Source organism: Hyaena hyaena, unplaced genomic scaffold (assembly GCF_003009895.1).
Source record: "Hyaena hyaena isolate Hyena2069 unplaced genomic scaffold, ASM300989v1 scaffold_225, whole genome shotgun sequence".
Taxonomy (NCBI): domain Eukaryota; kingdom Metazoa; phylum Chordata; class Mammalia; order Carnivora; family Hyaenidae; genus Hyaena; species Hyaena hyaena.
In genome coordinates, this window is record NW_024080857.1 from 1,273,583 (window position 1) to 1,298,906 (window position 25,324).

The following is a 25,324-nucleotide window of genomic DNA, read 5'->3' on the forward strand; positions in this document are numbered from 1 at the left end:
TCTTAACTATATAAATCACATACGAGTCTCTTGGCCGACGGGGCTCATAATGTGTTCTTGTCTGGCTGTGGTCCACATTTGTCCTTTTACATTGTTCTGAAAGTTCAGCATTCAAGACAGGTTCATATAATTGCTCTCTCTGTATGCCCCCATAATTTCATGCCAATACCTTTTCCCAAATTAGGAATTATATTCAGGCTAGATATTCTGCTGACACCACATTCCTCACCAAATGTCAGAGTCTCTTTAAAAATATTCTCCGCTCAAAAGGCCTAATTAGGTTTTCAGTAATTCATGTCATTGGTCATTAGGACAATCATACAAATCAGCAGGCTCTCAGGTGCCAAGGCACTACATTGGAAAGTGAATCTTATAGATTACAGGCAATATCCTAAAAGAGATCAAAAGTTTTCTCACTGCTTTCATTAACCTTTTTCTTATGTTTTCACATTTTAGGCATAGATTCTTTTGACCTGTAAAATTGCTCAGCAGGTAGTTTCAATGTAAGAGGAAGGAAATATGGATGGGATTGTTTAAATAAGAAACAGTCGGGAGGAGTTAATAAACATACCCACACATACACCCTCACCAAATTTTCCTGCAAGCCATGCAGCTTCTGACTACCCACTATATCCTGGATAAAGTAAAGGTGGCAGTGGCATGAGGGCAGAGGTGGCTACTTGGTTTTTGTGGCCCCCAAATGGCACAGGACATTTTTGAGGGACAGGTGTACTTAATGGTTTAATGGAAAAATTGTAGTCTTTAGAAACGAGTAGACTTCCAAATGAATGGGGACCTACAATTGATTAGCAGTGAGGCCTTGAATGTAACAACAGAACCCTTGATCCTCAGTTACCTCATCTGTAAAATGGCAGCAACACTAAATACTTCAGAGCTTATTGCCCTTTAAAGAATAAAATGCACATGTGAAGCAGAAAATGACCCTTTGTCCAGCCACTGGGTACAGAGTAGAGACCACCACAGCGTGGGAAAACCCATTTCAACAGAATGTAGGTTACAAACACTGAGGCGGTAAGCAAAGAAACGGGCATTCTTTATGCAAACTAAAAGTATCTTCTCTCACTCTGGAGAAGCCACATCTCCGACAGCTCCACTGAGGTCATGGCACCAGATATGCTCGTGGTACTTTGTCTATTAGGTGAGTCCTTGGGCAAATGCTGGCCTAGCTCTTCATGGGTATTCCTGGAAATGATCTTCTCCTCATACATGAAATAGTTTTCATATTCGCTGAAGTCAGGTCTGCATTCCTCTCAGGAGAGTGGATGGTAATGTCAAGGTTTGATAAAGGCAGAAGGAAGGCAGTGCCTCCTGTACAGTAAGCACTTGCATATGTACGTTCATCTTCCTGTGTCCTTTTCACTGCACTTAACGACAACGTGGATGTGCGTGACCCAGTACAGGTAAGATTGATGGGATGATGTTTGGGGTGACATCACCTCTTCCAATTCCACCTGTTTCGTTACTTGCTTCCTTTGTATCTCAGTATACTGCAACTCTCTGGCCTGGTATGCTGTTGTGCCCGATTCGTGAGTCCCCAGAGACCACCAAGGAGCCAGCACCGATGCAAGTACAAAAGGGTCTTTATTACAAGCTCGAGCAGGGGCTCACCCATCTACTGGAGCAGCGGCAACAGGGTGAAGCCCCGAACAATAGCGAGCAGGGTTTTTATGGGGTAAGGGGCGGGGGTGTTACAGTGCACACGTTGTACTATAGCATCATCACATAAGCACCAATCATAATTGTACGGCACCCATGGTAACAGCTTTGACCATTCAGTATCTGTGAGGTGCTCATTACTTTTGGTGGGACCCAATCATGACTTTTGAGAATCCTTTGAAAATGACCAATTATGAGGTGAGTTCAAAGGGCCCACGTGGAGTTCAGGCAAGTGGTAATTGGCTAGGTTGTACCAAATAACTGTCTGCAGTTCCCAGCCCTGACTCAGACCACAGGAATGTTTTTTTGATTAGCTGATCTGAGGGCGGTCCGAGGATGACTTTAGCCTTGAGCAATCTGAGGCTTTTCCTGAAACTGGAGCTACATGCAGCCTGAGTTTGCTCTTAATGGAGGCCTTAATCTCAAAATAATGTTACTTAGGCTCTTCAATGCTGAGGGAGGGGGGGGAACAATAATAATAAATTAAAATAAACAGCTTTAAATATCCTCCAAGGCCAGAGATCTGGAAGCCATCAATGGGTAAGAAACTTCCTACCTCACTAGCCTTTTCCCTCCTCCTTCCCCATGCTCCACGTCCAGAGAGTTGAAACTTGAGAAACAGAGCCAGCATGGGATGGGGATGGACAAAAAGGCAGGCACACCTCAATTCTGTGCCCAAGTCTTAGAACAAAAAGGGAAAAAGAAAGGCTTTACATCACAGTGGAGATTAAATTGTTAATCCCTATCTTACACCGGACACTGCTACTGAGTTGAAACTACGTATTGTGATTTCAAGTGACAAAGCACTGACTATTATCTCTCAGGGAAACAAAAATTCATGAATCTTGTTTCAGTTTCCATCCAGGGGTAGGGAACTAAAAAGTAAGGCTCTTTCCTGTTTGAGCATCTGGTTCTTTAGACTGAAAGTCATTGAGTAGACAACACAGCAACCGAGACGGTTGCAAATTTTGCCTCATTTATTACTTGGATACCTCGGCTTAACAAGGAAAAATGATCGTTTGCACTGTGGAGTCCATAAATGACATTGCTGAGGCGCTGAAAGCAATCAGGTGTTTGTAGACAAGAACTGTGTTAGTTATAATTGCTTTCCTATGGTCCTTCCACTTTTCCTCTCTTTTGCAAGTCTTACACACACCACCAAATACAGGATAGCACAAATTATCTGATCACCATTACAACTAATGAGATGAGCTTTCTATTGTGCACAATTGCAGATTCGATTTTGTAAATGAATCGGTCTTCTGTTTGTCCTGATAGGAAACTTTTTAAGCAGACTTATAGAATCCTTGCAATTACTGCCAGTGATAGTAGATTGAAAGGATTTGGGGTCATTGATCTAAATTAATGCATGGTCTGATTAGGAAGCACATTGCAATGTAATTCATCCTTTAAAGGATCTTTTCCAGAATTAAAATAACACATGGCTAGAGTATCATTTCCTTGAGCTCCCTCTGCATCTCAGGCAGCTAATAATTGACATGCAAGGGGGATCGTTCCAAATTCAATGTTTAATACCACTGACATGTCCCTCCCTTAGAAGCTAGAAATTTTAACCCCTTTACTATTAATTTGATTAATGCAAGCCACTGTTATGTGGCTGTGAAGGAGCAGACGCAAATCAAATTTAGCACATTGATTCATTAAAATTTAAATTGCTGAAAATGACATGCTCTTTAGCTTGTGATATCAACCAAAGGAGAAAATATTCCCTGTATAAAATAATAGATCTGTTCCTACATGAAGAATCCAGGGAAATATTTCAAATTCAAAATGACGGCGTGCATCTGGGAATGATATATATTCTCTGTGGATTTAAGGGAGGAAAAATAAAATCTGTAATACACATGAATGATGGCAAAGGGATCCCAAAGGCAGCTTAGTTAACCAAGAACTCATGTGCTAAATAAGAGGGTCATCTGGGCTGCGAACAACACCTTAGAGAAATATAACCAAGATCGTTTTATAAACGTCATTTATGTTTCATTTTCCATGCTGTTGCCCTTTTTGCATTTCACTGATCATCATTTTAGGCAGAAGTTTTTCTTCTTCACCTTGAAGAATACATGATATTCTGTAGAAAATAACTCCATCTGTGTTGTGATTTTAAAGTGTCACACATGCATAGAAACACACACATGCACTTATTTGTGTCATATGCAAATATAAGGAATTTGAAGGTCAGAAAAGCAATTCCTAAAGGGTCCAAATTGGTAGCAGGGAAAAAAGTACATTTCCTGTTTCAACTTTGTTGACTTGTGATATTGCATTCATCAAAAATGCCTTCCCCTCTATAATTATCAAATGCTTCTCTTTAAGACTAAAATCAACTGCATAAAGTTGTGATCCTTATTTCATTTTCTTAAGACTTCCAAGCACCCATGCTAATGTCTACCTCATGATAGGCAGTCAATAAACACGTGGAGTAAACATGGATGGGAAGGTGGTGAGGAGGTAGGGAGAGGAGATAAATGGCCACTAGACACACAAGCAAGCAATTAAAGAGAGGATTGAAACCCAGACACTCAACTCGCTGCTTTGATTAGATTCTGCCTCCACATACTCATGATGTTTAAGTGAATCTTTTTTTTTCTCACTACTCAGCAATCCTAAGGTCTGCATTTTACTTTCTCACATTTTAACATCTCTGTAATCAAGATACAAGTTATGCCCAATGATGCTTTACTTTGCCCGGCAGCAATCATGACATAGTTGTCATTTTATGAGAAAATATGAAAAGCTTCAGCATTGAAACATACAAAATTAAATTTCAGTACATTGGAGGAAAGATAGAAGCGTTCTTTTGACCTGCAATAAATAATTGCAGGAGGAGGTAGGAAAGTCATGGAACAAATGAGTTTAAGGAGTTCCAAATGGAACTCAAAGGTAGGCTACCTCTACATCATTGTGAAACTGACTTAAAAGTCCAGCACCAGGGCGCCTGGATGGCTTAGTCGGTTAAGCGTCTGACTTTCGCTTAGGTCATAATCTCGCGGTTCGTGGGTTTGAGCCCTGCGTCGGGCTGTGTGCTGACTGCCAGCTCAGAGCCTGGAGCCTATTTTAGAGTCTGTATCTCCCTCTCTCTCTGACCTTCCCCTGTCATGCTCTCTCTCTCTCTCTCTCTCCTAGAAATAAATAAAAATAAAAAAAAAAGTCCAGCACCATGGGCTTCAATTATATTTTGGTTCTTGACAGCACAAAGGAAAATATGTGGAAAAACATAGGCCTTGATGACTGAATTGAAGAGCAATGTGGAAAGTCATGCCCTGGTAAGGAATTTTAGAAATTCTTTTTTTTTTTCTAATGTTTTATTTACTTCTAGGAGAGAGAGAGACAGCGTGAGCAGGGGAGAGTCAGAGAGAGAGGGAGTCACAGACTGAAACAGGCTCCAGGCTCCGAGCTGGCAGTCAGCCCAGAGCCCGACGCGGGGCTCGAACCCACGAACCGCGAGATCATGACCTAAGCGAAAGTCGGACGCTTAACCGACTAAGCCACCCAGGCGCCCCTTAGAAATTCTTAGTCAACATAGTTTGCTAATATTATTGATTTTATGTATAGTGACATGCGCTTCAAAACAAATGTCTAAATAACACTATAGGAATTCCTTCAGAAGGTAGCAAATAAAAATTCGATATGATAAAACATTATGCTATAGTTTAATTGACGGCATTTTTCTTTTCTATTACATAAAATAATTGTAGGTCTTGAAATTGATGATATTTGAATCAATGAAATATAGTTTCTGATAAATAAGCCAAGGACAAAACACAAAGAGTGATTTGCATTAGTAGAATGGCAAAAGCAATACTTCTTTAATGAATTTGCTGCTCTACAGACAAGAAAGCAGTGACATTGAACCTTTGGAAACTTCCCTATTTGTAAGTGTTGAGTGTCCTTGGGGAAAGTTATTTAACCTTTCCTTAAGCCTCAGGTTCTTCATCTGTGAAACAATAAAAATAATGCCTCCTACAAAAGATTGTTATGGGAAGTAAATGAGTACAAGAAACCCAGTGCCTGGTCCCTAGAAAGCATTTATAAGCGACTGCCATTATTTTTATTTGCTTGTGTCTACATACCTCCCAGACGGTCCTCCAGAATATAGCTCACTGCCTATTATTTCCCATGGGAACTACTTGCTCCTCCTTTCCTCCTGTGGATTAGTACCTGCATCTAATGCCTTCCTCCCATCCCACCCATTTCCTGTCAAACTATAAAATCCTGCTCATCATTCCAAATTCAACTCATCTGTTGCCCTGTACTCCCTGTAAACTGGTAGTTAAATCTGGATGCTTGAGTAGATTCAGGTGCAATTATTTAGGCAAATTCTCGTATAGGTTGTAATATGTGCTTCCTCTCATCACATGAGGAGGCACATGCCTGGTGGTCTCACTTTTATAAAAAAAAATGGTGGTAAATATACATAACATAAAATTTACCACTTTAATCTTTTTTAAAAGTTTTATTTATGTATTTATTTTGAGAGAGAGACAGCGTGAGTGGATAGGGACAGAGAGAGGGAGAGAGAACCCCAAGCAGATTCCACACAGCCAGCCCAGAGCCCGACATGGGGCTTCAACTTACAAACCATAAGATCATGACCTGAGCTGAAATCAAGAGTTGGACTATTAACTGAGCCATCCAGGTGCCTCATCTTAAGTGCACAGTTCAGTCAAATTAAATCACTATCCATTTCCACAACTCTTTCCATCTTATAAAACTGAAACTCCATACCTATTGAACAACATCTCCCTATTCTCCCCTCACCCCAACTGCTGGCAACCACTATTATACTTTCTGTCTTTATGATTTTGAGTATTCTAACTATCTCATATAAGAAGAATCATACAGTATTTTTCTTTTTGTGACTGGCTTATTTCACTTACCATAATGTCCTTGAGTTTTATCCACACTAGAGCATATAACAGAATTTCATTCTTTATGACTGAAAACTATCCAATTCACGTATATATGACATTTTACTTATCCATTCATTCATTGATTACCCCCTTGGTCGCTTCTATATTTTAGCTATTGTGAATAACGTTGCTATAAACATGGGTGTACAGATACCTCTTCACATCCCCGATTTCAATTCTTTTAGGTATATACCCAGAATTGGAATTGCTGGATCATATAGCCATTCTCTTTTTAACTTTCCGAGGAGCCACCCTGATGTTTTCCACAGTGGCTGTACCATCAACAGTGCACAAAGGCAGCCTTTTTTCTACATCCTCACCAACACTTGTAAAGTGGTAGTCCTACTTTTGGTGATGATTAGATTTGTGGTCCAAGGTGCTGATCATGTTTCCTACTGACATTTAACAAGGGGTTGAACATCCATTGCTGATCTTTTCCCAGTTCCATTGATAATTTAGTGGTTATAAAATGACAATTTTCTAATTATATCATTTTATCTGCATTTGTTAGAGGAGAATCTTCTATAAAGAACATTCACACAATAATTACTTGGTTACCCTAAACTAAGGTTTATACAGGAAAGGAAGAACAGATGCCCTGTTCTTCTTTGGTCAGTTTTTTAGTGTAACTGGGTCCATTGAGCTCAAATGGTGGCCAAGGAGTATTCATAAGAATTTTAATAAATAAATTTTTATACATGTTGCATGTTCCAATTCATGTAGTCATTACTTTTTTTTTTTTTTTTTTGACATATTGTCCTATTTTAGGCCAGGGCGAGGGAACCCTTTCCATTTGGTTTTGGTTTTCTTTTGATATGAAGCCATTGATCTAGATAAATTCCTTATTTTCTGTTACAATAAGATGCCCCAATTTCATCTTCCTGATTTCTGCTCAGGTCTGGTGGAAGTCAGCTATTCCACCAAGAGTCCTAGCATGTTTCAGTGGAAAATCATATTTACAAACCACACGAGTGTTCATGGCTACTAGGCCTTTTCTGTGAACAGTCAGGAAATAAATGTAGTTGTTTACGAGAGAAAAAAATGAGTTTCCAATTCAAATATAAGATTTCAGGGTTTTTTTTCTCTTGTTATACTTTATATAGGTATTTCTCTGTTTTCTTATTTTAGGTAAGCTCTACACCCAAGGTGGGCCTCAAATTCATAACCCCATGATCAAGAGTCACATGCTCTACTGACTGAGCCAGCCAGGTGCACTTTTCTCTGTTTCTTCAGGCTGAAAAACCTCAACTACATTAATATAATTACCTATTTTACCTAAATATAACCATTTTATGTTTTGTTTTTAAGCATTTTTCTTTTGTGTGTGTGTGTGTGTGTGTGTGTGTGTGTGTATGAGAGAGAGAGAGAGAGAGAGAGAGAGAGAGCACACACACGCACAAGTAGGGGAGGGGCAGAGAAAGAGGGAGAGAGGGAGGGAATCCTGAGCAGGCTCCCCACTGTCAGCACAGAACCCAGTATGGGGCTTGAATTTACAAATCCTGAGATCATGACCTGAGCCAAGACTAAGAGTCAGTTGCTTAACCAACTAAGCCACCCAGGTGCCCCAATAACCACTGTACTTTTAACATAACAATGTATTTACTACTAAAAGTAGTCACTTGAAGCTTTTTTTAAACTTGAAGTAACTTTCTGTGTTGTTACATAATCAGCAGTTTCTATCACTTGTTTCAGTTCGTTTTTAACTTAAATTTCTTCTTCATATTTAATATAGTTATCTCAACTATATAAAATATTTTTATGTTTTTGTATGTTTTAATGTCAAATTATAACACACAAGTTCATACTTTAATCTTATCTCCTCCTTTACTGTAATGCTTCCTTCCTGAAAGGTAATAGTTGTTATTGAATTTTTAAAGTTTCTTTTGTTTCCTTCTGACAAGTAACCTAATAATATCTATTCCAGATAGATACACACACACACACACTCATATCTTCATATTTCCTGCAGTTTACACAAAACATAGCATATGATAAATAGTATTCTGCTCCTTGCCTTTTTTCACCTGACTATACACCCTGGCAATCACGGCATAGAGGTCAGATCAGCCCCCTCCCTTTTTATAGCTACATTGTATTCCATTCTGTGATTGCACCTTGACTAACTCAATCAGTCCCTTATTGGTGAATGCTTCTGTTATTTGCATTTTTTATATTACTAATAAAGCTTCAGTGAATAGTCTTGTGCACACTGTACTTCATAACTGTTACCAGTGTATATTTAGAATATATTCCTCGAAGTGGGAATGCTGAGCCAGAGGCTCCCCTCCATAGTGTAGTATCATATACCCCCAGCAATGCATGAGCTGTGGTTTTCCAAAACCAATGAGTGTAATATGTAAGAAATATGTCTTAGTTTTAATGCAAATTCTCTTATTTCAAGAAACATTAAATATCTTTTGTCAAATTTCTTTATTCTGTGAACAGGTACAGGACAGTCATTTGTGAGGGGGCGGGGCATGAACAGCTGGGCGCAGGGATTCTGTGCTTTCATTGGCCCAGCAGGCTACTTGAGGGAGAAGAAGCAAGAGAAGTATGTTGCCTCAATGCAGGCAGACCATGCCTGATGGGCTTGTAGGTGGCAGAGAACTTGTCCAGAGAGCAGCCAACCATCTCAGGCTTGATTTTCACCTGGTTGAGGCTTTTGCTCTTGTAGATGCCCACTATTTGCTCAGCTATTCCAAGCAGGATGTTTATAGCAGCAGGTGCGTCCTCACCACCTGGGGCTTCTCCAGGGGCCACACCTCCTACTTAGTCTTGAGCGGGCGCAGCAGCACGACGTGCTGCTATATCCGGCACCCCTCTCAGGCCTATACAGGTCTCTCAGTTGCTCCGAGGACACGTCCAGCAGCTGGTCAAGGTAGGTGAACTTGAGGATGGTCTGCTTCTTCTGCTGTACTTTGGCTCATTTTATTCTTTGGCTCATTTTATTCTTCTCAATTTTAGATATTCTTTCATATTTTAGGGATATTGTTCTAGTCAAGAATCTCCAGAGAAACAAAACCAGTTGGACATAGCTATATATAGAGAGAGAAAGACTTATTTTAAGAAATTGGCTCATGTGATTGTAAGGGCTTGCAAGTCTGAAATCTGTTGAGCAGGCTGGAGATTCATGGAAGAGCTGATGTCACGGTCTTCAGGTCACAATTTGTAGGCTGGAAACGGGCAAGGTTCTACGCTGCAGTCTTGAGGCAGAATTATCTCCTTAAGAAAACTGTCTGTGTTCTTAAGGTCTTCAGCTGATTGTATGGGGCCACCCACATTAGAAATTAATTTGCTTTATTCAGTCTACTGATTTAAATGTTAATTACATCTGGGGCACCTGGGTGGCTCAGTCTGTTGAGCATCTGACTTTGGCTCAGCACACGATCTCATGGTTGGGGAGTTTAAACCCTGCATTGGGCTCTGTGCTGACAGCTTAGAGCCTGGAGCCTGCTTCGGATTCTGTGTCTCCCTTTCTCTGCCCCTTCTCGCTCGTGTGCACACTCTCAGTCTCAAAATAAATAAACATAATAACAAAAAATTACCTTAAATGCTAATTATGTCTAAAAATACCTTCCAACAACCTTCAGAGGGGTGTTTGACAAACAATTGGACACCATAAGCTAGCCAAACTGCCACATAAAACCATCACAGATACTAAGGATGTTTTCCCCAAGTTGTCAACTCTATTTTGACATTGTCTAGCTCAAATCCGATACATAATAAGTATTCAAATATTTGTTGTATTAAGCTGACATCTATTTAAAGATATTAGCCATTTTTAGAGTCTAAGTTGCCCACTAAGAATTATTATATTAAAGTCTTTGCACTTCAATTAGGATATCAGCAATTTGTTTATTACTAATAAAGATTACTAATACTTTGCATTTGCTTTTCAGCCATGAGGCTGAAATTAACTGAAAACTTTTTATATAGTCACAGAAATATTGGGTTTCTTTAAGAAATAAGTCACAAGATATTGCCCCAAAAGGAAATGTCCTTTTAATTCTCAAATCTACACATACATGGTTCTTCAATGGTGAATGAAAACATTTGAAAATCTGAGGAAAAATCCCTACAGAATATTCCATGTATGTGAATTTTATTTCCCCAGAAACACACCAAGGCCTTTCTTTCCCTGGGAAGTTCTTTTTCTCATAATCTGTTAGACAAGTAGCCCCCACCAGCATCTTAAGTACCCTGCCTCTTGGCTTCAGTGACTGGTTCTGATCAAGACAGAATGATTCATGTCCTTTCCTGGGACTTCTTAACCCTGGGAAGAGAGAGAATGAGTTTCAGTCCTTCTCTAGTACGGCTGATGTAATCTTCTGAATCTATGCCTTCTAATGTATTTGAAGAAGCTGATCAACTTTGTAAAAGTAAATAATGCCCACCTGAGGAAGAAACAGAGCCACTACAGAGAGCAAGAACTTAAGCTGTATTCCAAGCCCACCTGATCCCAAGGTACCTACCTTCCACCTGAACTTTATTTAAGCTTCCTTTTGGATAGGCTAGTGTGGCTTTGGTTTCTGTCCCATGCAACCCAGAAAATCCTGGAGTACATAGGTGCTCCGAAGTTTTGCACATTGTTTTAGGAGATTTAGGGGCTTCCTAAAGAAGTCCATCTTTGTACCTTTATCCTCAAATATGAACCTCTGCTCCAAACTACCCATCAATTCTGCCAACATTAGTCTCTCTATGCAGTTTGCCTAGGAAAACACTAATTATCAAACTCTTTCATGAACTTGGTCACATTCAGCTCTTTTCCCCACAATTCACTCAAGTAGACCTCTCCCCCTCATCTTCTAAAGGCCCCAGAGCTAGAAAGGCTAAGTAACATTTTCTAAAGTGGTACAGCTACACTAAACCTAGTATTTTGTTTCAAATCTGGAGTTCTTTCTCCAATTGCTTCTTAGGAGTATTGACTATTGGTTGTTAATCGTTGTTTTAAGTTGCAGCCTTGAAATGTGCCTTTTAATATATAATTTAATGGAAACAGGAAAGTACTGTTACCAACATGAAAATGTAATGATAGAAATAACGTATAAAGTGTACTTGTAAAAGAAAGTTTTAGATTGCTTATTTGCATATCACCTCACCCTATTTTTAAATAAGCTGTGATGATTAGCAATAGCATGCTAAAGCCGCGCTGAATTCAGAAAACCCTTAGGAGAAAAGAGCCATGGTAATAAAAGTGTTATTATAAACAATTAGAAATGTCTGTCACACATCCACCTTCAAAAGTTTCTATGAAATTACTGACAAGTAACCCACCTAGATTAATCTTCCCACTTTGATTTCGTTTCTACAAGAATCTATTTATCCCCGCGGAGAGCGAAATCCACAGAAGTCGACCATGAGAACAAAGCCCATGACTATGTGAGAGAGCTTGGGTTTTTTCCTAAATACAAGCACACGAATCCACTCTTGCAAGTTTGCATTTCAGAAATAATTGAGACAGCAGGGAAAATCATGTTCCACATTAGCTCAAGCGGGACAACCTGCTCTTCAGAGCGTTGCTGGGCCGGGCCGGGCGGAGGGGCGAAGCCACAGCGGAGATCAACAAGCCCGCGCTCCGCCTCCGCACGCCTTTCCCGCCAACCCCAGCCCCTCTCTGGTGAAATAAGATTTTTCCTTTTGCTCCGGCAATATCCACAAATGACACATGAGAATGTGTGAAAAGGACCGAATGGGAGGATGTTGGCGGAGCCGTGGCTGTGCTGTGACTGCTGTCCTAGATTCTGTCTTCTCCGTAGGGCGACTGCGTAGCATCTGCCGGCGCTGGGTTTACAAAAAGGCTTCTGTGCTCCTTTGTGACTGGAGTACATAGACTTCCGGTTCTCAGTGGGGTTTTCAGGTTGCTCAGAAGCTCTGTGATTTACAAGCCCCCCTGGGTGCATTGGATCTGGTTAACTCCCAATTCCCTTACTCCAGAAAGGAATATTTTCTTGGCAAACAGAAAACTTGCAGCTTAAAATTAGCTCCTACTGGGTAGAATGCATTGTGGCGTGACATCCTCTCAGCTAACCTTGACTCCCCTGCTTCTCTCAGACGTCTAAGCACTTGGCGGACACGGCAGCCAGGCAGGAGGCCTGTCTTCTTCCTTTGTCATCCCTCACTGAACCTAATTGGGTGCTTTGAGCCCAGTCGGTGCCCAGAAAATGTTCTTGTCTGTCAGGTCGCCTGTGGTCTCCCAGAAGGTGGGACCAGAGTGTTACTTCTTCCCAGGAAGGCTCCATGCTTCCCATCTCCACCACCAAGCACTAAAGATTTGAAATCAGACAGCCTGGATGTGTGACTGCCACCACTTGCACACCACTGCTCTGAGGTCATGACCGGGCTAGTGGAAATGGGCGCTGGGCTCAAGTAAGAGTTTTTAACAGAAGGTGGATAAAGATGGATGGAGCAAGTCTGTGTATAAAGAAAGAGCATTAGAAAGTTAAACATTGGGGGAGGGGGGATGGGCATGGAGGAGGACACTTGTGGGGATGAGCACTGAGTGTTATGTGGAAACTAATTTGACAATAAACTATTTGTAAAAAAAAAAAAAAAAAGTTAAACATTAACTGCATGCCAGGCATTTTCCATCTATGCATCACTTCATGCTGGTGAAGAATTGATGCTTATTGTCTCTGTTTGAGGCTTAACTGATGCAGTCTCATACAGAAAGACAGCAGGGACTATATCCTACTGCAGAACGCATGCCCTTCCTCTGAGACCATTCTGCCTCCAGAGAAGGAACAGTGCAGGGCTCATATTAGTGTTCGCTTCGCATCTCACAGCCAACATCTGGGTGGGAAACAGAGGGAGAGAAGATTGTGGAAGAAGATTACGAGCAATCCAATAGCTTAGAAGTAGAGTGGCTAGAAATTTCCTAGAAGAAAACTTGCAAAACAAATTTAAGAATATAACTGGTTTTAGAGATAAACATAAAAACTGGGACATTTTAGTATGCTAACTAACTGGAACTTAAATAAAAACTTGGAAAAAGAAAAAAGCAGGGCATTTTAGGTTTGCCATTCTAATGCATGGGCTTTCCCGTGCTATGGAAGCATGCAAAGTTGTGGAAAGGGAGTAGTTAAGGGTATGTTTGGGAGTAGTTAAGGGTATGTATCCGTCCAGGACCATATTCTGAATTGGTTGGTTCATACAATCTCTTTGGGTTTTTTACTCCTTCAGAAGAATGGTCAGCTGACGTGGGCGATCAAGCATCACTATCTGCTAACAGCACATCCAGGGAACACTTGTGTGGTAGTCAATAGCGGCCGCTGCTCAGGAGGAGATAACAGGTTTTCATCAATCACTCAGAGTGCGAAGGAATGTCTAGGCTGCAACCCACGTATTCAAGTGTGGCATCCCCTTCTCTGGAGTGGAGTCTCCCACGAGGGACGTTTGGGAGGAAATGGCAAAAGGCATTGACCCTTATCAGTCCCCTCCTACTTCCTACTATCTTTACATTAATTCCTTATAACTATCCTGAGGTAAAGGTTACTGCCCCATTTTACAGAGGAAGAAGTGAAGATTCCGGAAGGTGAAATAAATCAGGCAGACTCTTCTGGTTGTCAGTAAGTGGTTTCAGACGTTGGCTGATAAGATTCCGAAACTGGCTGTTTGCATTAGATCACCACTGCCTCGTTATGCATAATTGTTAATAGCCAGATTATATACTGCCTTGGAGTCAGACAATAGCAGCAACATCAGTAGTAATAGCAGCAATTTTTATGAGGTTTCCATGTGCTAGGCATTTTATAAAGATGGGCTAGTTTAATAGTCAAAACAACCAAATGAGGTAAAGAATTCTTTTATGATTCCAGACATGAAGAATTTTGTCTTTCCTCCCTTTGAGGCTGGAGTGTGTGTGTGTGTGTGTGTGTGTGTGTTGGAAGGAGGAGGGATACAAATGACTGCTTGGGCTGGTGTTGATAGCAATGGAATAGATCTGATGAACTCTAGGCTCTATCCTTGAAAACTAAACAACAGGAGAGTATCTTTTTTTAACCAAAATTTATGGTGTCAGTGAGTCTATGGAGCTTTTCCAACTTGACATGTCTTGTGTTGTGTGAGACGTTGATATTTGAGTGTGTGCATATCATGGTCTTCCTCATTTTTTCCCTATGTTCTGGGATATGTGCATTAACCTAAGATGTTTAATACGACAGTTATTTCTTATTCTTAGTCCTATATATATAATTTAAAATACATGTATTTTTGAGAGCCAATTTCTTAATTTTTTGAATGTTTATTCATTTTCACAAGAGACACAGAACACAAGCAGGGGAGGGGCAGAGACTGAGAGTGAGATACAGAATCTGAAACAAGCTACAGGCTCTGAGCTGTCAGCACAGAGCCTGACGCGGGGCTCAAACTTTGGAACGGGGAGATCATGACCTGAGCCGAAGTCAGACACTTAACTGAGCCACCCAGGCGCCCTGAGAGCTGTTTTCTAAATAGTACTCACTAAGCACATTCCTACAAGCATTTGTATTGATAAGTGCAGATTGCAAAGCCCAGGGAGTCATGGGAAGCTGTTACCTAGTTTTGAAGAGAACAGATTCCCACTAATGGAGATTCTTCCTTTTCCGTTTCTATCACAATCCAGGTCTCCCCTCACAGTAGCAGTGTTAGATCCCTCCTATAGTCAGTGTCCTGGCTTTCTTCCCCTTCCAGGTGGGTAGCTCTGAATAGGCCTTACTCTTCAGGTCACTTGTATTTTTCTCCGCTAATACAGCATTAGATTCGCATTCAGTTATGTCCATTGTTAACAGCTTAAAACTTCACCATAGGTCATGTACTGAACATGCACTTATCTTTCACTTCTGCCCTAATTCTAGCAGCTGCCTTCTGCTCAGAGATGGGAACTTTCCAGAAGGGAAAGATCCAGTACCCCTCTGAGACTCATCCACGAAATCGATTTTTACTTCCATTCTCGACTTGCCCTCGAAACACAGATGCTGTGCTTAAAAGACTAATTGATCATTTTATTTCAATTGCACAGAAATGATGTTGAAAAGTGAGCAGACCTTAGGCCATTAGAGCTCAATACTTGGCAAAAGCAATCTGCTTATCAATTAAAATTAGAAACTCAAATCCCCACTGTTTTCAATTGTCATAGTAACAAAGAAAAAAATGTGCCTCCAAATGGTACAGTACTGGATACCAAATTCTTATGAAACTATATCTAGTGTGATGTTTATAATATTAGCATTGTTGATTATAAAAGAAATCTCCTGGCTCTAATAGCTAATAATATATCTGTATTTTCCTTCACAGACCATAAGTTAAATGTGCTATTCTTCGTCTGCCATAGATTTGACTCCCCTTTCTACCACACACTTTAAGTGAAACCATTTGCTATTATCATTTATATAACTTAATAACTTTCTCCCTATACTGTTCTTTATATTTTACAAGTGGAATGGCCCTTGGGTCATTAGCCATGAAAGAAGCCCAGGAAATCCAAACTACTTAGGGAAAACAAAGGCAAGAAAACAACTTTCATGGCTAAATTATCACATTTCTTCTGTATTTAATTACTATTTCCAATTGACATTTACTCAGTTTCAATTATGTACTTTGCACTGTATTTAGCATTATAGGTGAATCAAAGGAAATTAAGACAAAGGACTGGCCCACATTTAGAAACAGATGTGAAAACTGAGCGTGATAAAAGGCTAACCAGGATCAATAATCCCTTGCAGGCTGTTGTGGGAATGCAGAAGAAGGGATTCTTTTTCACTAAAGGGTACCGGCACAAATCATGGAGAAAATAAAAGTCTGGTTAATAAATAAAAAGAACTTCAGAATAGAGAAAAAGGGACGTTGGAGCCCCCAAGCTAAGGGAAGAATGTCAGAAAATGCACCTGGGTGTACAAATGCCGTCATATTCAGGGAAAGTGTTGGGGATTTCTAGGTCATTGGACCAGGTGGCCTGGGGAGATGAATCTGGAGAGTAAAGTTTGGCAGATTTTGAATGGTCTTAGATACTGCGGTAGCTTGTAAAAGCAGTCATAAATTCTTCTCATCCTTTTCTGCACACCCTCGTTTAAAAAAAAAAAAGAAAAAAGAAAAAAAGGCTTTTTTAAAAAAGCATTTAGATTTACAAAAAAATTGTGTAGAAGGAACAGATTTCCATACACTCTTTCGTCCCCTCTGCCCAACTCCCTCTGCTCACACATGCATGGTTTCTCTATTAACATCTTCATTGTGTGGTACATGTGTTATGATGGGCCAATGTTGATGATCTTTATAACCTGAAATCCATAGTTCAAATTAGGGTTCACTCTATTGTATATTCTATCAGTTTTCATAAATGCATATCATGTGTCTACCATTTGTGCACTACAGAATGGTTTCACTGCCCTGAAAGTCTTGTGTTCCACTTACTCTTTGCCCTTTCTTGCAAACTTCTGGTATTTATTGATTTTTTACTATCTCTAGTTTTGCGTTTTCAAGAATATCCTACATTAAAATCATGCAGTATATAGCATTTCCAGATTGCCTTCTTTCACTTAGTAATATGCATTTACATTTCCTCCATGTATTTTCATGATTTGATAGTTCATTTGTTTTTAAACACTGAAGAACACTCCGCTTTATGGATATATCACAGTTCATGTATCCACCTGTTAGAGGACACATTCCAAGTTGTTAAATAATTATGACAAAGCTGCTATAAACACTCATGTGCATCCCTTTTCAGTGTGACTTTGCACCTCCTCCCAGCAAGACCTAGTCTATTTCTCTACCCGTTGAAGCCAGGCTTGACCATTGACTGGTTTTGGGTTATGGCCATTAGGAGGCATGACAAACCTACATTAGGACTTGTCTACTTGCTGATCTTAGAACCTTGTAATAACCATGTGAGGAAGCCTGGACTAATCTGTAAGATGAAACTTGAAGGTCACTTGTCCCTGGTTGTGCTAATGGACAGCCTGTGAAGCCATCATCATAAGCCATTCAGCCACAAACTTATTTGCTATCTGACCTCAAACATATGAGAGATCAGACCAGACAAACCACTTAGCTGACTCAATCATTCAACTAAATAAATGGTTGTATTTTAAATCAGTAAGTTTGGGGGTGGTCTGTTCTCTAGTGAAAGCTAGCATACTAATGGCATGCTAGGTATGAACATGCTAGTTTATGATAAATGAGAAGTTAGAGGCTACAAAGAATGACATTATTTTTTATTTATTTATATGAGATAGTGTGTGAACAGGGGTGGGACAGAGAGAGGGAGAAAGAATCCCAAGCAAGCTTTGCACTGTCCATGCAGAGCCGGACACATTGGGCTTGAACTCCCTAACTGTGAGACCATGACCTGAGCCAAAATCAAGAGTCAAATGCTTAACTGATTGAGCCACCCAGGTGCTCCCGAAAAAACATTATTTAGAAAACCGTTGCCTTTAGCCCACATGAGAGAGTCTAAGGATCAACACTTGAATGACCATCACGAAAAGAATGGTGCTAAACAGATTGTGGCAGAGAAGATTATGGAAAAGAAAATTTATCTATTTCTTCATGGAGTTTGAAATCATTCATAAATAGAAAACTCTGCAAATACCAATGTAGTATATAAATATCAGTCTTGTTTTATTTTTAAGAATAAACATGGAACTATAAGAACATTTCTGTGGGACTTCAATAATCATACTAATTTTTTGGATACAAATAGCTGTTTGTATTAGATCTCTGCCTGTCTGGAAATAAACATGTCAAGGCAAGTGTAAGTTATCTAAAAGTGCAGACACAAGAAAGCTTCAGATGCCTACTATGTTATATCCCAGGGACCAGCTCTAGAACAAAGCAGAAGATCAGGCATTTAGTAATTTAGAGAGATTTATAATTAGAAAATTAACAGACAAATTTATGAAGGCAGACTCAGCCACAGGATGAGCGAGGCGAATAAGACAGGTAGAGCATAGTCAGTGGCAACTGACTACTGGTATTTTATTATTGTTTTTAATTTTTAAAAATTTTTAACATTTTATTTATTTCTGAGAGAGAGAGACAGCATGAGCAGGGGAGGGTCGGAGAGAGGGGAAGATCCAGAATCTGAAACAGGCTCCAGGCTCTGTCAGCACAGAGCCCAACGTGGGCTTGAGCCCACAAACCATGAGATCATGACCGGAGCCAAAGTCAGACGCTTAACCAACTGAGCCACCCAGGTGCCCCATGACTACTGGTGTTTTAAAAAGATACCTTTTGAAATGTCAAAGTCCAGCGAGGACAAATATGGTATCCTGGCAAGTAGACAGAGCCTGGTCACAGAGAACCTTGTAGACATTGAACAGGCAGGTAAATAGAATTGTGTTGGTGATAAGGTAACCTCCTTAACAAAAGCCCAGCCATTGGGTCACCAGATCAGATATTGGGTCTGAGAATACCTTACTCCTAAATCTCAGGCTACCTGGAATATCCTTCCCCCACGTACGCACATGAGAACTAAGTAGCCACTCAAATATCCCCTGTCCCAAGACTTTAATTTTAGAATCTAAAATGGTCCCCTAGTTCCCACAGATACATCCTGTATCTCATTCCCTACTCTATTTTCCTTTCCAGTTAGCACTTCTGGTATTTTATATAATTTCCTTTGTCCCCATAAAAATGCAAGATTAATGAAAGCAAGGACATGATTGTCCAGTGTATTCTCCAGGCCCTGTACATTCATTGGCCTTAGGCACTCAAGCAATATTTTTGAATTACTGAGCAAATAAATAAGTTGTTGTGTCCAAGCAGGGCAGGGCATGGAGCTGTGTCCTTCCTTGGGCAGGAGTGGTTCAGGTCCCGGGGTCTTGCAAGCCTGTGTGTGGGCAGCGTCTATGGAACACCTATGATAAACTAAGGCAAGCGGAATTGGGGCCTTTATGAAGGTTGACTAGTAATGATAATCAAATTCTACTCATCAGTTTTATTGTGTTGATGGTAAGATACATGTGAAAAGGGTATGTGAAAGGGTACATCTCAGAATTGGTAAAATGCTATACTACCTATTTCCTAATCCTTAGTTATTATTAACTGGATGCTCAAGATGGTGAGAGAATTCCAACTGAAATCCACTATCCGACTGTAGCAGAGATTGCCATTGTTCTAGGAACTATCCATTCTTCTGTCCTACTCAGTGACAAATCCCTGAGTTTTACCTTGAGTTCCTTGACTCTCAGAATGGAAGGTTATATCCCCCAGATTTCCCAACAGTGCTCCTAGTGAGATGTGGTCACCTGCTAAGTTCTGATCAACGAAACACGGGTGAAAGTGTTGGAGGCTTCACAGAATATTGCTTAAAGGAATCTGACTGAGTTGGGAAGCATCATTTTTAGCAGGACTCCTTAATTCTCCGTGCTACCTTCAATGAGGCATTGATGGTTGGGAACCCTGGAAATGCAGCAATCCTCATGGAACTAATACTGAGTATGGATGGTGGCCACGTGCTAGGATAGAGAGGAAAGAAAGATGGATCCTGGGCGGTAATGATTCCCTAGAGTCCTCCTAGCAGCTCACGGCTTCCTGCCTCCAGACTGAGGCCCAAGTGACAGAGCTGCTGCTGCTGTTGTTGGAAAATGCAGCTGAACCTGATTCTAACTAATGTGCCTGGCTTATAACATAAGAATAACAAATACATGAATGCAAAACAAAAACAAAAACAAAGCACTGGATTTATACTGAGACAACTGTCATTGGGAAAGTAAGTTTTCTGAGAATCTGCTTTTGCAATTTAAATTTTGGGAAAATACTACATACTTGGAAGTTGTGACTTTAAGTGTAAAGCTCTATATGACAGTGTATTATATACTTTAGACTATTAACAGTAATTATAAGTAAGGGGTCTTTGCAAAAAAAAAAAAAAAAAGGTCCTTCTTCTGGCCTATTGAAACATTTCTAAGAAGCAACCAATCAATGTCTCATTATAAAATGTAAATGACAGAACCACCAACTATGTGCAAATCAGTATTAGATGTTCAGGTAAAAAAAATGAATTATGATACCAGCCCCTAGTCACCTGTATTCTAAATAGGAGAAATTTTTACCTCATCATGAGTTACTACAGCTCCTCTTACAAATAGACTAAATGATGCAAGTGACACAAATTAATTTTGGTTTCTGTCCAGAAATCTATATCTGGCTAGGCCTTATTCCTTGGAATAGTTGACTGGAAGAAATTGAGAATCTGCTGATTATTTTCTGACATGCAGGAAAGCTTTCAAACCACATTTTAGAGTGAATTTAGCAACCTTCTCTATTTCAACCTCAGGCTCCTCCATAGCAAAGCATAGCAACAAAAAATATTTTGTTAATACTTAGAAAAAGGAAATTGGAGATTAAGAAGAGAAAAGGAAGGAATAAGCATGACAGAGTAGAAAGAGTTGTTTTTGTAACACATTTGCAAGAAACAAGCAAACAAGGGACAAATGGTGCTGAGACCTTTGACCTCTGCTTGTGCATTTTGTGGAGGAGAAAAATGAGAGGTGGGTTGAGAAGTTACTGACACACTGTTCTAATCATTAGTGATGTTTACAAGTCTTTCTGCCTTTCCACCTTCTGGGCACATAGAATCACATGCTTTTTGGCCCCTTCATGGATAGGTGAGGAGGTACAAGAGGAAGACATCTGTCACTTCTGAACCTAAGCATTCAGTTATTGCTGCCTCTCCCTCAGAGCTCCCTTTCCCCTGCCAGTGTGGCCACCAGTGATTGAGATGGTGGTTTCTTCATCAGACTGGGTTCTGGAGTGTGGTAGGAATGCACAAAACCCCAGCTGATTCACACTAGGTATGTAGAATGAGCGAGGTATATATTTAGATTTTTTCTTCTGTAACTGAGATTTTGGATTTCTTTGTTGCTGCAACATAATCTAGCCTTTCTTGACCAATCTACACAGTACTAGAGAGCTTGCTATGGTATGCCACAGAGAGGCGGTAGGTAGAGTTTGGGCTATACATTAAATAATGCAGATGGAAAAAATATATAACTTGTCAGTGGACATTTGCTGCATTAATTATGTGAAGCTAAGTAAGTTAAAAATATCATAGAAAAAATTATGATGAAAAAATAATCAGCCCTTTACTGGTTCTCAGAGGAATGGAGTATAGGGAGGTGATATTCTTTGCTGAGCAAATAGTTAGGCTGGGATTGACTGTTAGATTGCTCTGTGCCTAGTGAAAAAAGAAAAGGCTGATTTCTATCAGCACTTCGGCATAGGGGTGGGGGGAGGTAGGGAAACTGAAGCCAAGAAGCTGGAAAAGTTGAGTTCTGGAAGGGTGAGAGGGAAGTGATGTGAGTATAGGTGAATTGGAACTCAGGTAGAACTGAGGAGTTGAATAGGAAATTATATTAAGTATTTTTGTGTGGCATGTAAATGCAATCCTCTCCTCCTCCTTCCTATAAAATCTTTACCGAATCCCCCAAAGCAAATTTAATTTCACAGACGCTTAGAAACTACTACAGGTTTTGCCGAAGTGTTGATTCCTGCTTCAAGGTAGGTATAGGATAAGACCATGAAGTCCCCATGGGGCCCAGACATAATTGGTAAACAAACATTTTATCCCTGTTTTTCAAGCATTCGTATTACTCTGTGCTTCTAGAATCACCCTGAGACTTTTTTGAGACTGCAAAAAATGAGTCAAGAGACAGTTTTATAACCTCAAAAGTTGTCAGCTATAGGAGACAAATTTATAACCACCATTTTTATCGTTTTCAAATACATTTTGGAGGAAAAATAGGTTGTCTTCCATTTTAAGTCAATATTATTTCTTAAAAACACAGCTGTGATCTTGCTGTCAATAAAAACTTGAATAAACACTGATGGCTTTCAACAGTGGCAGTTTAAGGGTGGGGAAGAGGCCCAGACAAAGGAGCTCTCAGCTTCTAACATTTCTCCTATTCAATCAGAGTGTCTTTGTTTTTATATGTTTTAAATATTGGTATCCCAGAAATAATCTATAGTGGTTTTTGCTTCGTTTTTTTTTTTAATTTTTTTTAAGGTTTTTATTTATTTCTAGGAGAGAGAGAGAGAGAGACAGCGTGAGCAGGGGAGGGTCAGAGAGAGGGAGTCACAGACTGAAACAGGCTCCAGGCTCTGAGCTGGCAGTCAGCACAGAGCCCGACGCGGGGCCCGAACCCACGAACCGGGAGATCATGACCCAAGCGAAAGTCGGACGCTTAACCGACTAAGCCACCCAGGCACCCCAGTTTCATTTTGTTTTTTAAGAAAAGGTGTAAAAGATCAGCTCTTCTGGGAAGGTTTGAATACTTCTGTGTGTATTCTCTTTATTAGAATAAAGATTTCAAATACTTGCCTATCTGTTCTCTTCTGAAAAACTGCCCTACTAAGTGCTTTGCTTACTCTTTTACCCCCAGTCAACTCTACTTTGTTATGCTGTTCCCTTCATTGGACCCTCAGGATAACTGTGAATCTGCCACACTGACCTTTTGCACTTAGAACATCATGTGGCATTTGGCTTGACTTTTGCATCCTCTTATTTTCTACTCACTATTTTCATTTCACGTTTTGATTTCAGACTTTTATTCCAAGCTTAGTATTCTCCCACATGTCTCTGACTCCTTAAGTATTATGAGTGGTCTGTGAATTTGTCAAAGTCAAGCACCAAGGCTTTAGCGACCCCATCTTCAATTATAGAAACAAACAAAATCAAAATACCTTTAAAGCAGAAATTGCCAGTTTATACGAGCATTTTATGGCTCAAATTAGAGCTCTGAGAAGGGATTCTGCTGGATTTAAAATAAAAACAATTCTAGGACAATTCCGCCAAGAGGAATAGTAATAACGGGGCAAATCTTCCAAATCTTCTAAGGGGGCATCAGTAAAGCAGGCTGCCAATTTTTATTCTTCAGCCACCCCGTCACTGGGACCTTTTCACAGAACCAAAAATGTTGGTTGTGAGAGAAGAAATTAGTGCATCAGGTTTAAGTACCTTGCGATGATCAATCACTTGCTTATGTAAATTTCTTGTGCCATTAGGAGCTACTCGAGTTAGGTCATAGGTAGCACTTCCATTGGATAATGGACTGCTGCTGCACATGCTCAGATACGGCTTAGTGGAAGAGGTGACCCTCCATGTGAGATGGGCAGTTCAAGTTCCTGACTTCACTCTTTACCAGGAATGGCAACAATCCAGAGCTGTATCTCAAATGCAGCGTAGCTGCTGAACAGAGTGTTTTGTTGCTCAAAACTCTGAAATACTCAAATGGAGGTTTGTGGTTGGATCCAGTTAGCATTCCAATAACCCACAGGAAATGTAAGCACCAGTAGGCCAGCTGGGTGTTAAGGCTCAAGTGATGAAGTGTTTGTAATGCAACCTGGGAGAGCTGGGGAGCTGTCACAGGCTGTAGCGAAAGTTGTACAAGTTACTTGGTATGTGGATGGAGCAGCAGATCCAGATATCATTTCTGTTGCATCCAAAGTCAGAGGCCCCCTAAATGTTTAACCTTTCTCTCTGTGGCTGGTAAGACAAAGTGTAGCAATGGTCATTTCTTTGAAGGCTATAGCATGCCTGAAAACTGGACATCCAGAAATCTCACTGAACTGGCATGTTCTTGACCGCCCAGGTTGACCAGCATCTTGTATGCATTTTCTTCCCCAAGATATGGGTATTATGCTGACCTGGTCCAAAATGCACGATGCCTTTACTGTAGAGGATGGTGTAACGTTCTGTGGAAATGTGAGGTGATCAAAATCACTCACAATAGAGAATGAGAAAATTAATTTACTCACAATAGAGAACCAGAAAATTAATAGATGGATTAAGATTGTAAAAAAAAAAAAATACTGTTGGCTCTGCCAGATTAAAGAAGATTGAGTCCGATAGTCTTGGTTTATGATTTTTAAAAAATGTTTATTTTTGAGAGAGAGAGAGAGAGAGAGCATGCACAGGGGAGGAACAGAAAGGGGGAGGGCAGGGAATCCAGAGCAGGCTCTGTGCTGACAGCAAAGAGCTGGACATGTAGCTTGAACTCAGGAACTACCCATCAGATCATTACCTGAGCCAAATTCAGATGCTTAACTGACTGAGCAACCAAGGTGCCCCAAGATTGGCTTATGATTTAAAGACATTTACCTTCTCAGTAACTTCATACAGGTTACTAGAGGTTTTGTTGATTGCTCCAGTCAAGTGCCCAAATCTGGTAAGTCAGCTCCAACTGAAGTTTCCCCTGGGTCTGTTAAGATAGTCCACTGTCATTTATGAAGACCATGTAACACCTTCAGTGATGAAACAAGGAAGTAAAATGAAGACGTGAAAAAGAAAACCACCTGTAATAGCTTCTTAAGGATGTTCTAATGAAGTGCCATAAACTGAGTGGCTAAAAACAACAGAAATTTATCACCTCACAGTCTTCGGGGTAGGAGTCCAAAATCAAGATTGATAGGGCCATTCTTACTCTGAAATCTGTAGAGGAAAGATCTTCTTTGCTTCTTCCTACCCTCTGGTAGTGGCCATCAATCCTTAACGTTCCTCAGCTTGTAGATGCATCACTTCAGTCTCGGCCTACATTGTAACATGGGATTTTCCTCTGAGTGTCTGTGTCTTAACATGGCCTTCTCTTTTCTGTATCTCTCTCCTTTTAAGGGACACCAGTCATTAGATTAAGGGCCCACTCTACGCTAGTAGGATGTCATCTTAATTTTAACTAATTACATCTGCAATAACCCTGTTTCCAAATGAGGTCACATTCTGAAGTATTTGAGGTTAAGACATC